Source organism: Pelophylax lessonae (genome assembly GCF_965119305.1).
Source record: "Pelophylax lessonae genome assembly, chromosome: 1".
NCBI lineage: Eukaryota > Metazoa > Chordata > Amphibia > Anura > Ranidae > Pelophylax > Pelophylax lessonae.
In genome coordinates, this window is record NC_138768.1 from 754,599,235 (window position 1) to 754,612,459 (window position 13,225).

The 13,225-nt window shown below is 42.8% G+C and overlaps 1 protein-coding gene and 1 long non-coding RNA gene across 3 annotated transcripts in view; one reads left to right on the forward strand and one right to left on the reverse strand.

Annotated features, from left to right (window-relative positions):
* RBM47 (RNA binding motif protein 47) overlaps nt 1-13,225 on the forward strand; it is a 173,199-nt gene that overhangs the window by 76,116 nt on the left and 83,858 nt on the right. The gene's annotated exons all lie outside the window — the stretch shown is intronic.
* Nucleotides 1-13,225, reverse strand: part of LOC309554452 — a 51,446-nt gene that overhangs the window by 1,546 nt on the left and 36,675 nt on the right. Inside the window, exon 2 of the long non-coding RNA XR_014225235.1 lies at nt 3,264-3,398. This is a non-coding gene — a long non-coding RNA (uncharacterized lncRNA). The remainder of the gene's footprint in view (nt 1-3,263; nt 3,399-13,225) is intronic.

The following is a 13,225-nucleotide window of genomic DNA, read 5'->3' on the forward strand; positions in this document are numbered from 1 at the left end:
ACTTTTGCACAAACCAATCAATATACACTTATTGGGATATTTTTAACCAAAAAATATATAGCAGAATACATATTGGCCTAAATTTTTGGGGGGAATGTTATATAGCAGGAAGTGAAAAATATTGTTTTTTTTTTCCGAATTGTCGCTCTTTTTTGTTTATAGCGCAAAAAATAAAAACCACAGAGGTGATCAAATAACTCCAAAAGAAAGCTCTATTTGTGGGGAAAAAAAAGGACATCACCGCGCAATTGTCAGTTAAAGTAACACAGTGCCTGATTGGTGGCATGGAGGAAAAGGTATCCCTTTTATGCGGATGATATGCTCATATTTCTTGCTGACCCTCAATCTTCTCTCAATAGTTTACTTACTATCATCCAGGGTTTCTGTCATTACTCAGGATCCTAAATCAACTGGGAAAAATCACTCCTGTTTCAATTAGATCAAGAGGCCTAGATCTCTCTGCCACCAATGTGCCCATTAAAAGTTGTTACAACTTTCTGTTATTTAGGTGTTATAGTTTAACAGTCTATTTCCCTGTATCTTAAAAATAATCTGGATCTGCTGGTTAACAGACTTAAAAGCACTTTAAAAACATGGTCTACTTTACCCCTAACTCTCTTGGGCAAGATAAATATCTTTAAATTGATATTTTTGCCACAATTTCTCTATGTAATGAACAATTCTCGGGTATATATACCTAAGCGTAAATTTCAAGAAATTGACTCTATCCTTTTATTTTTGGAGGTAAGGCTGTTAGAATCGCTAAAGATACACTGCAACTGCCGATTACAGAGGGAGGCCTAGCACTCCCTAACCTGCAGACATATTGTATTGCTTCTGAACTAGCTGATGCTCACTGGTGATTCTATCCAGAAGCTAATAAGGCTGCCACAGCCTTAGAGGCTGCCATTCTTACCTCCAGAACTTGATTCATTGCCAATCATGAGGGGTAGGGATGGCACAAAAATCTTAGCCATGACACTGTAGATCTTTAAATTGTCCAAGCTGCTCCCAACGGGGGCAAATGCAGTGTTCTCCCCTATTGCTCCTTTATGGAATAACCAATGTTTACAAGAATTTTATAAAAGGACAGATGGTGCATTCTGGTTCAAAAAGGGTATAAAACTGATCTCTCACCTGTTTGTCGCATTTCGTAGTGACTTTGGTCTCCCTTCCACAGCTTACTTTAGATGTCTCCAACTATGGCACACTGTTGCGGCACAATTCGTTCTTCGTGACATCCCTATCCAACCCTCCCCCTTAGAGAGAGACTGTTGAATGACCCCTCTCATTCCAAACTAATATCTACCTATTATACGTCTCTGTTACATTCCTCCACTGACAGGCTTACTTGTACAGAACTTAAATGGCGCTCAGATATCCCGGATCTAACAGAAGATATCTGGCAGGAAATTCTCCCGATACAGGTCCCTGCGGTCATGTCAGCTAGAGATAAGGTTATACAGACTTCACTTTTATATAGATCATACTACACTCCATGTTTCCTTTTTCACCTGCATAGTTTGCCATCCTTAGTGTGCTCTAGATGTTCCCTGGTAGAGGGCACATTTTTTCATATGATGTGGGAATGTCAGCCAGTAAGAGTGTTCTGGTCAGAAGTCATTGCCTTCATTAGCTCTGTGGCCCAGGTACCTAATATTTGTAATCCTTTACGATGTCTCTTTGGATATATTGGCGATGAATATCTTTCTAAAAACACGTAGCTCCATATACGCTTAGTCATGTTTTATGCTACAAAATCCATTATTATCTAATTGAAATCCACAACCGCTCCCACTATAGCCTTCTGGCTTACTCTTATCAATCAGGCTATCCCATTATACAAATTAACATACGAGGCTAGAGGATGCCTCCATAGGTTTCACAAAGTTTGGAATCTGTGGGTGAGCTCAGAGGACACTGTTAGCACTTAAGTCATTAAACAAGCATATGAACCGAACATAATTCTACTATCTCAATCTAATTCATGATATTCAGATATAATACTGTTCCTCGATACCTTGAATCCCTCTACACTTCACATGTGATCAAATGAAGGATAAGTGTCTTTATTATTGCCTTGTACACAATAAATGGATGCTATGTATATTACATACACTGATGTTTGATCATTGTTAGTTCTATTTTTCATTGTTTATGCCACTTTGTACATTATTCTTTATGTGCAATACAGATACATTTAAAAAAAAAAAGTAACGCAGTGCCATATCGCAAAAAATGGCCTGCTCATTGAGGGGGTAAAATCTTCTGGGGCTAGAGAGAGGCAGTTTTTTTATAATGCCACAAGAAGTATCAGAACTACCAAGCCACTTAGTATTATTCTAGCTGCAAGATTGTATTTAATATATACTAATGGTAATCTGTCACATAGCAAATATCCATTTTTGTAAATTTTTAGATTTATTTATTTATTATTAGTACTTATATAGCATCGACTAGTTATGCAGCACTTTAAAAATATATTGTACTTTCACATCAATCCCTGCCCTCAAGGAGCTTACAATCTAAGGTCCCTAACTCACATTAATACATATACATACCAGCAGGGCCACTGATGGGGGGGACCATCAGTCCTCCTGTAGGGGGCCCAGGCACACATGGGGGCCCCAACAGCAAAGGGAATCAGTGCGATCGGGCGCAGGGGCAATTACAGAAGGAAGACCTGTGCGGCTCTCTGCAGCAGCTGAAAGACAGTTTCTCCTCCTCCTGCCAGCTTTCAGCTGCTGCGGGGAAAGACAGACACAGGGCATCGTTCCTGTATTTGCTTCTCCGACACCGATCCCCCTCCCTGTTTTGCCTGCTTCTGACCCCCCCTCCCTGTGTGCCCCCCCCCTTTCACTGTTCCCCCCCCCCCCATTCTTGCAGCACTGCAGGCTTCCCTGTCCTGAAAAAAAAAAAGCAGAATGTAAAAAATAAATAATAATTAAACGTAATATTTTTTTTTAAATTGTAAAATAGAATTATTGTAAAAATGTTTTAACATTTTTAAAAAATATATAATTTTTCATTTTAAAATGTAAAAAACTATTAAAGAGGGCTAATTCACACAGGTTCTCTGTTATGTTTGTGTCCACTAATTATGATTTTTGATTTATTTTATTGTGTTTTTAGTGAAAATATTGTCTTCTTTATATATTTAGAGGGGGGGGGGGGTCCTGCTAGGTAGGCTGTATGGGGCCCCGTGATTTCTAACAGCAGCCCTGCATACCAGAGCTAATTTAGACAGGAGTCAGTTAACCTACCAGCATGTCTTTGGAGTGTGGGAGGAAACCAACGCAGGCACAGGGAGAACATGCATACTCCAGGCAGGTAGTGCCATGGTTGGGATTTGAACGGACGACTCTAGTGCTGCTAGGCAGAAGTGCTCAGCCACTGTTCTCCAGTTGAAATATAAACAGGTCAATTTAATCATTTCAAGTGGATCCTTCAACTAGTATGTGGTTAAAGCTGAACAGCACAGTTGAAGTACACATATGTGAATTTTCTTATCTGTCAAAAGGCCTTATTATTCCTCTCACCCACCTAATGATTCATACACCTTTGCCAAACAGCACAACCACACCACGGTCTCTATCAGGGCTCCTTTAGACTTGTGGTTGGGGCAGTAAACACATGGAGTTGTGCTGTGTTTTTTACCACCCCAAACCTCCCTCCCTTAAAGGAGTTGTAGAGGCAGAATGGTTTAATCTTATTGCATTATATGCATTAAGATAAAAAGCCTTCTGTGTGAAGCAGCCCCCCCCCCCCCTCAGCACCCCCTAATACTTACCTGAGCCCATCTCTGTCCAGCAATGCCCACGAGTCCCTTGGCCATCCGGAAACCGGACACAGCAGCGGCACCATTGGCTCCCGTGGCTGTCAATCAAAGTCAGTTAGCCAATCCATGTCTGAATGAACACACATTCAGCTCGGCTCAGGTGCCCCCATAGGAAGCTGCTTGCCGTGGGGGCACTCGTCAGGAGGGAGGGGCAAGAAGCAGTGAAGAGGGACCCGAGAAGAGGAGGATCTGAGCTGCTCTATGCAAAACCAACTGTTCAGAGGAGGTAAGTATAACATGTTTGTTATTTAAAAAAAAAAGCTTTTACAATCACTTTAAGTTGCAATGGCAGCGGACGGGGGTGTTCACGCACCACAGCAAAAATGATCCCCCCTGTTGTGTACGGCACTATGCGGTTGCTGCATGGTGTTACCAATTTTACAAGGTTAAAACAGGCTGTGGGCAAGCAACATATTAGGGGGGGGGGGGGATTTACTAAAACTGGTGCAGACAAAATCTTCTGTAGCTGTGCATGGTAAGCGATCAGCTTCCAGGTTTTATTGTCAAAGCCTAATTGAACAAACTACATTTAGAAGCTGATTGGGTTCTGTGCGCAACCAGCGGGAATGCACAAAAGAAAAAAAACGAATAGTGTGTACCAGGCTTTAGAGTTCATTCCATTGTGTCACCTCCCCACCAACATTTTGCTGATTGGATAATGAAGGAGCAGCAATACACTGATAAGCCAAAAACTTTGCTGTCTCTACACTCAGCATTTTTTCTTTCAGCTCATGTATGCAGGAGAGTTTGATTGACTGAAAACGCTGTCCTTTGCTTACCTGCAATCAGAGTCCTTCTATGTGAGGGATTGCAGGAAGCTGATATAAAGAATGATTTATATACTTGTGCTAGTTTTATGTACAAAAAATGTTTTATGTTTAATAGAATATATAACTGCATTAAATGATGTTTGCAGATATGCTTGGAGTGTAGCTTTAAGGAAAGGATTCTGAGACCTGTACAGTAAAAGCTAAACCCAAAAAAGAAAGCAGAAAGCAAAAGACTAGTCATCAGCATTGCTGTTGATCTCCCTGCAGATGATATTGTCTTTATTACTGACCTACCATGTAGGTGACTTACCTTGTTCGGCACTTTGGTCTTTGTGTGGAGGTTGTGACAGGTCAAGCCCCTGCCACTATTTAAAATGGCGGTCTGGGCCAGGGTTTTAGGGACGCACTAATGATGCAGGTGTGTGCGCTATTCATGTTAGCACCAGAATTAGAAGTCCGTGTCCCCACCCTCCCGAAGGGGTCAATGTAAAGGGAGCTGTGAGGTGCACATCACATCATACTGTCCAGGTCAGGACAGACAAAGGCTCGAGACTTTGAGGACGTAGCAGAGGGAGCTGCAAGAGAAACAGTCAAGCTGACAATGGTACAGCATTTTGTGCACGAGCACTGGGACTGTGTTTTTGACGGTTTTGAGGACCAAAGCAGGAGGCCTGAGCAGTGAAATTGCAAAGAGAGCATTGATGGGGAGAACCCCTGTGTGGTAAGACCTTATATGTAAACTTTTGCTTTGTTTTAAAAAAGAAGTGGGCAGAAAAAGCCCTTAGAAGACACTCCTGGCTTGGAGTAAACCCACTGTTTGGCGCTACCAATGAGCTCCAGATTCCACAACTTGCTCTTCTTGAAAGAGGCAGGGCTTTGCTTCCTTATGTCAGAGCTGCTCCCTTATGACTGTTGTTATGATGACAGGTGGATAGGGGCTGGAAGCACAGATCCATGGAATAAATGAGGTAGAAGCAGGGGAGATCCTTGCATTGTAGGTCCTTAGGTACGGCTTATTTTCCAGTAAAGACAACAGTAAGGAGCACAGTAATCACATACCCGAATCTCACTTTTATGGTGGCCATACACATTTCAATAAATGATCAATTTATTTTCTGATTGATCTCGTTCGATAGGAATATTCGATCTATAGTTGACAATCCACTCAATCGATATGTCACACACATGAAAGTGGATTTCATTTGGTAGATATGATAATAATTTAAAGCCGAGTTCCAGACACCTGTCAAAAAAATAAAAGTCAGTAGCTACAAAAACTGTAGCTGCTGACTTTTAGAAAACAGCCACTCACCTGTTTCTCAGTCCAGCAGGGAACTTAGCACAGCCGTCTTCATCCTCTGTCCTCCTCGGCGGCGCCGGAATCTATACTATGCACAGCCGGGTGCCCAATGCGCATTGTGAATGGTGGATGCAGTCTTCTGGGACCTGTCAGTATCCCAGAAGATTGCAGGGGGAGGGAGGAAGAATAACTTCCAATTCCAAGCACCGTGGCACTCGGAACCGAAGTGGGAAGCAGGTACCTGTCAAAATCGGGTACTTGTTCCTCCTCCTGTTCCTCAAAAGTGCCAATTGTGCAAAAGGAGCGGGGGACTAGTCCTTAAAGCAGAACTTTCCCTTTTGGCTGGAGTTACACTTTAAGATTGTAATCTCATAATCTGATCCTTTCAAATAAAATTGTATTCATGAACAAAGTACTGTAACTCAATGTTGCGGACTGATTCAAAACTATCAATAATATTCCACTCTGGCCGATTGACTCAGTTTGATCAAATTCCATTGAGTTATGGCTATTCAGTTGTTTGAGGATTCAATAGTTTTGATCAAATCTCACATTGATCATATCAAAGCATGTATGGCCATGATTATTTTACTGAGAACAGCAGTCAGGAGCAGCGGTGCCTGAGACCCACACTATAGAGATACAGCTAAGAGAGCATAGAAAAAGATTTGCTAGGCACAGAAAGTGCAATGCTTATTTCAGGGGAAAAAAAAAAAACCTGCAAGACAAAGGCATAATGAGCTAGTATGCATCTCATACTAGCCCATTATGTGTTACTTACCTTAGAACTAAGCCCCGACACGGACCCCCGGACATCGCTGCGGGCGCTGCCATGATCCCTCGGCGACTCTTCCGGGTTCGGCGGCTCCGACGCTGTGATTGGCCAGAGCCGCGATGACGTCACTCCCACGCATGTGCGCGGGAGTGATTTTCCGGCAAGCTCCCGGCAAGCAAAACTGAAGGTCCCCCCGGACCTTCAGAGCGCATGCACCGCTCGTGCGAGCGGCTGCATGCACTGCAAATATCTCCTAAACCGTGCCGGTTTAGGAGATATTATTTGTACCTACAGGTAAGCCTTATTATAGGCTTACCTGTAGGTAAAAGTGTCAAAAAGCGGGATACTACCGCTTTAAGAGAAAAGCTAAATTGCTAAGACATAATTCTAGGTGTTACCTATAAGAAAGCAAAATATTCACTTTTCTAAAGGAAACTGAGTGGACTCTTGACTTTAGCATAGTAGTAATGTTGCATGGCTGGCATCTGCAGTTCATGGGTTGTCTTCAGGGCTGCTGATAGGGGGGGGGGGGGGCACTGGTCCTCCTGTAGGGGGCCCAGGCACACAGGGGGCCTGAACAGCAGGAGGATCGGTGGAGCAGAGAAGGAACAATGCCCGCTGTGTGTTTCAGCCAGCAACTAAAAGCCAATTTCTCCCATTCTCCCTTCCGTCGGCTGTCAGTTGCTTGGTGAGAGACACACATGACCAGATTTAGGGGCTGCTCTGGCCGGCCATCGCTGAGCTCGGGGGGCATCAGGTAGGCTGTACGGGGCCCTGTGATTTCTAACAGCAGCTCTGGTTGTCTTTACCTGCTGGGTGAAATTGTGCTAATATGTGGAGTTCTTAAAGTGAGTGCATAAAGGAGTGGCTGTAGGTCATGACATCCAATATATCATAGCAACAAGCTTACCTGGAAATGTGATGTAAAGAACAATGACAATGATGTATAAAGTACAGCATTCTATTGAAACTAGCCAGATGTCGCCTTTCCTCATTTTACAGCAAATAGAACAATAAATAGCAGTTCTCGGTTGTTCTTAGTTCCTGCAGCTTGTACTTTGCTCCTTACTTTATTAAATAAGCCCATATGTCTTTAGCACTGAGCTATAGTCACAATAGTAGTAAATGTTGGGAGGTTTACCTGTCAGGTCGTATAAGGTGGTGCATGTTGCTGTATGGAGAGATCATGCTATTCCAGTATCCAGGATCCACGTTGTTCTGTCTAAATGAAACAATCAGATGGAATGGAATAATCAAACGCCATCATGTACTAATATTTCTGGCTCAATCTGCCATTATTTAGCTTGTGTATAAAGTAAGATAGCATTTAGGTCTGTTGCAAAAACACTTCTCCAAAGCTGCCAGGTACTATGTTTACTTCAGTGTTTATCTATCTGCATTTAGTCTGCAGTTTGTTTTTAGCAGATCAGGTCCACAATGAGGGTTCCAAAATTTATAGCGTAACTCCACTTTTGCTGAGAAAAAACCATTCCCCTCTGGATGATCTCTGTACATTACAAGGATTTTAACAAACGTTGTTGCAGATTCCTACCTTTTGTTATCCTGAAGAAATCATTGTTTGTTTCTTCTGTGCCTCTGTGCTGAGTGGGTCAAATTGGAGTGGTTTCATAATTATCTATCAGCTGTGGCAGCTGCAGGGCTCTAATGAGGGAAACTGCTGGGCCTGCATCCCTTTGCACGTGTTCCTGTTGGGAGTATCTCTCCAAAAATGACATTTTTGTTGCAGGGGATGCCATAAATCTGACTTTTATCTTAAGCAGACTTCTGGGAAAATTGGTTTGCCAATCACACAAGCAGGAAGTGATGTTTCTGGGATGTGGTCAGTATACATTCTGTGTACAGAACAGCTCCAGGTAGCCATATTGCTTTGCATTTTCAGAAAATTACAACAGCTGCAGATTGAAAAAGAAAGGTCATTTTTAATAACATTCAATTACAATATGATTTGTTTTGCAAATTGTATACGCTGTATTGTTATTTCTTTATTCGCTATTTTTTACCGACAAAAGTGGAGTTACCCTTTAACCTCTTCCGGACCGCCCGCCGCAGATATACTGCGGCAGGCAGCCCCTCCTGCGTGAACCGATGTAGCTGTACGTCGGTCGTGTGCCTGCAGCTAGGGGACTCCGATGCACGGGGCCGGCAGCTCTGATTGCCGCTAGGCACCCACGATCACTCCCAGCTGAGAGAGAAGGACGGTCAGCTATTGTAAACACAGCTGACCGTTCTTCTCTCTGGAATGATCACAGAGCGCCTGTGATCCTTCTAAGTAGGATCACAGGTCTCTGTGATCATTTCAAAAGCCCAACCCCCATACAGTTAGAAACACTCCCCTAGGCTTACATTTACCCCATGATCACCGACTGTGTTAACCCCTTCCCTGCCAGTGTCATTATTACAGTAACAGTGCATATTTTTAGCACTGATTTCTGTAGTAATGTCACTGGTCCCCCCCCCAAAAGTGTCAAATATGTTAAGGGTCCGAGCTGTCCGCTGCAATGTCGCAGTCCCGCTAAAAATCGCAGATCGCCACCATTACTAGTAAAAAAAAAACAATAAAAATGACATAAATCTTTCCCGTAGTTAGAAGACGCAATAACTTTTGCGCAAACCAATCAAAATACACTTATTGCGATTTTTTTTTTTACCAAAAATATGTAGCAGAAACAAATTGGCCTGAAATGTTAAAAAATTTTGATTTTTAAATAGTTTTTTGGGCAATGTTATATAGCAGAATGTGAAAAAATATAGTTTTTTTTTCAGAATTGTTTATAGCACAAAAAAATAAAAATCGCAGAGGTGATCAAATACCACCAAAAGAAAGCTATATTTGTGGGAAAAAAACAACATAAATTTTATTTAGGTACAGCGTCGCATGACCGCGCAATTGTCCGTTAAAGTAATACAGTGCGGAATTGCAAAAATGGCCTGGTCATTAAGGGGGCAATTCCTTCCGGTTCAGAAGTGGAAAAGTGAGGCCCGGAGGAGAAAATGGACAAAGGGAAGGCATGACTCAAGGAGGAACAGGGTCAGGGAAGGGTCAGCTAGGTCAGAGGGGTTGGAAGGGGAGTAGTCTTTACCTGATTGGAGGCAGGGAGCAGATGTGAGGGTCAATGCAGATAGGTGGTTTTGGGTTCAGTCCAAAGAATTCAGGAGAAGTAACTTCCTTCCCACCCGCCCTTATGTTAAAGGTTGCTGAGAAATACGGGTTGTGGGAATCATTTTTGTGTTTTCGACTTTCAGTAAAAAAATAAAAAAAATAAAAAAAAATAAATAAATAAAGAATAAAAAAAAAAATACATGATTATGTCTGTTGCGCATTTTGTCACAGAAGTTGGTGGGTCAGGGGGTCTTTGGGGGGGGGGGGGTCAGTGATTACTTACATTTTACCTAAGGGTTGGGCCCATCTAGGGTATGGCGCTCCCCATTTGGTTTGTGGTGGTCCTCCCAGGAGCTTGGTCCCCCGGGGGAAAAATATTGGAAGTATGTGTGATGTCGTAATGTTTCCGAGCTGGTTGGGGCGCGGCAGAGGACATGGACGATTACAGTTAAAATTGTGCCTTAAGGACACCCAAAGACCCCTTGTTGATGGACATTGTTAGAAGTTCATTGTTAAATGTTATTCTTATTGTTATGTTAATGTGATGTTATTTATTCTTTGGTTAGTAAATTGGCTGCTGTGACCGTATTAAACCCATGTCATGCAGTCTGCATCTTTAATCTAGTGCTTAAGGACCCAAATTAACGAATCCTTTAGTAAAGCAGTATTAAAGCTAGCTAGTACATCTAACACTCTGCTGTCCCCAAGATTAACAATGCCGTTGTCCAAAGATGTCTCTGTTGCTCCTTCATCCACACTGGGGGCACTCTAATATAGGAGATGTATTACTAGCCAGATCATCAGGTGAAAACAGAGGGGGGAAAAGAAAATGAATGCAGCAATCACATCTAATGATCAGTAAGCTGCAATTTATTACATTTTTGGTTTTAGGTGTAGGCTGCAGTTGCTGACCTCCTTCTGGAAATGCTATTTATTTGGCTGTGTCTGGCCTCAGTATTTTCTAAGGGCGGCCATACATGGGTCAAAATTCAACTGGTTGAGCAGGGATTGGTTGAATTTCAATCCATGTATGGGCAGGCTTGTGTACAACCAGCCTGTCTGTTTTTTTCCCGAATGATCAGTCCCACTAGATATAGCCAGCAACAGTGATCATTGCATTGTGATGGCGCGGAAATTCTCCCTGCTGTCAGAATATTAGCACGGCGTGAATGATTCCCCCATTCACCTCAAGTGTGTAGACTGGTTGAATGGGAAAAATTATTACTGTATGGCCAGCTTAAAAGAGAAATAAGTCTTTCTAATAAAATATTCAACCATACTCACCTAGATGGCTTCAGCACCTATCCCAGCTGCATTTGTCCCCTACAGCCTTTAAGACCCCGTTCACACTGGGGCGACCTGTCAGACGACCTGGTCGCCTGACAGGTCGCCGTAGGTCGCCTGCCATAGAGAAGCTGTGGACCCGTTCTAATAGGAGCGACACAAGTCGCTCCGACTTTGAAAAAGGGTCCGGAGCTTCTTTGGGGCGACCCGGAGCGACCTGCATTGACTTCAATGTTATGAAGTCCGTGCCGGCCGCTCCGAGGTCGCGGTGCGAGCTGCACACCGCGACCTGTGAGGTCGCCCCGGCAAGTAGCGTCGCCCCAGTGTGAACGGGATCTAAGACTGAGTGATCAAACACTGCTGATCCCTCAGCTCTCAGTCTTCAGGCTGCAGAGGGTGGTGACTGTCAATCACTGGCTCTCTTCTCTGCTTCTCCAGTGCTCACTGGAGCGCTGAGCTGTGGAGAGGGGGAGGGAGCGGCTGGCTCAGGCTCTCACCGGCTCCCCGAGATACTGTGCCAGCTGCTGCTCCAGGCAAATGGTCAGGATCTTTTTAGAGCCTGGAATAGGTTGGTGGCATCAGCTGACAGTGGGATTTAAACCCGCTATCGATTGAAAATGGGTCATGGGAGTGCAGAACGAACTGCACTGCTGTGATCCATAGGAAAAGCATAGCCAAAATAGCTAAGGCTATACTCCCCCTTTAGATCACAGAACCAGAACAAGCAGGCAGCTTGTAGAATGAAGTCAGGAACTCCTGATCCTTGTATTTGTTCTGAATAAGTGGGATTGATTTACTAAAGGCAAATAGTCTGTTAACATTTGAAGGGAAATTTCACTTTGCAAAGAATACCCAATCCCATGCAGGGAAAATAAAAACAGCATTTCTTGCTCACACATGATTGGATAATTATGTCAGCAGAGCTTCATCTCATTCACTAAGCTCTGAGTAAAATTCCCTGTCAAAGTGCAACTTCCTTTGCAAAGTGAAAAGTAGTGAAGACAGCAAATCAGTATGACAGGCCGGCAATTTAGCATTTACAGATAGTCCGGTCTGCAATACAGCAAGAAACTGAAAGAGGACAAATGCAATTCCACTGATGTCAGTATTAGGACAGCATTGGGAGAGGGTACCTTACAAGCTACGAGAATGTACGTAAAATAACATTTCTCCTTATGTAATATTATGTAATATAATATTTCTCCACCTATGTGTCACTAAGGTAAATACATAAAGTCCTTTAGTCTGTTATTTATTTATACTGCAGTATATCTGTGTCAGTTTCCTAAAAAAAGATGGGAGTGCCTATTTTGGTAGCAAACAGTCCTATTAGTTTTTGGAATTATAATATATAGATGACTATACAGTATATGCTATACGGAGATTGAAATCAAAGGAAAGATACAGCTTGTCCTACTTATATGGATACACAGTGCCGCAGTACAGCAACATCACGAGCCAGTGATTTTCACAGATGTGTCTGACTTTATCAAGGTTTATACATAGAATGTCTGAAAGAAATGATGTTTGGTTATTTATACCTAAAGTGGAACTATCTGCATGCCTAAGCTAAGGACAGGTGGATTCCAGGAAGTAAGTGTTACAGATATCATCTGCCTTTACTTTAAGATGGCCAATACTGGAAATGCTAGGGGGGTGTTTTCAAAAGGTATTTCTGAACAAAATAAAGCATGTAAAAATGGATGGATGGGTAAGTTTGCTTTAATAGTGCGAAATAGTGTTTTCAGTTTGTGGTGTTTCGATTCAGTTTAGTTCTGCTTTATAAATTCTCTATATATCGCTATAAAATCCCCTCATGAGAGTTTGGCTTGATTCTGTACAATCTTCAAACATGCCATAGAGGTGATAGCAGAAGTTGTCCTGGGCTCAGCGTGCCAAGGTTAAAATACATGGCACACTGCCAATATACTTCTGGGACTTTTAGTAAAGCAGATTTTCAATTTTCATGGAAGGTCTTCAGGGGGCCCTTTCACATCTGTCCACTTGTGCAATAATGTGCTTTGACTTCTGGTAGCCTGTTCATTTGGATGGGCTGTCAGTGCATCGGAATGGACGAGCACAATTCTTTCCAATAGAAAAACATCAGCAGGAGCACACCAAACCCACTATGATCTAA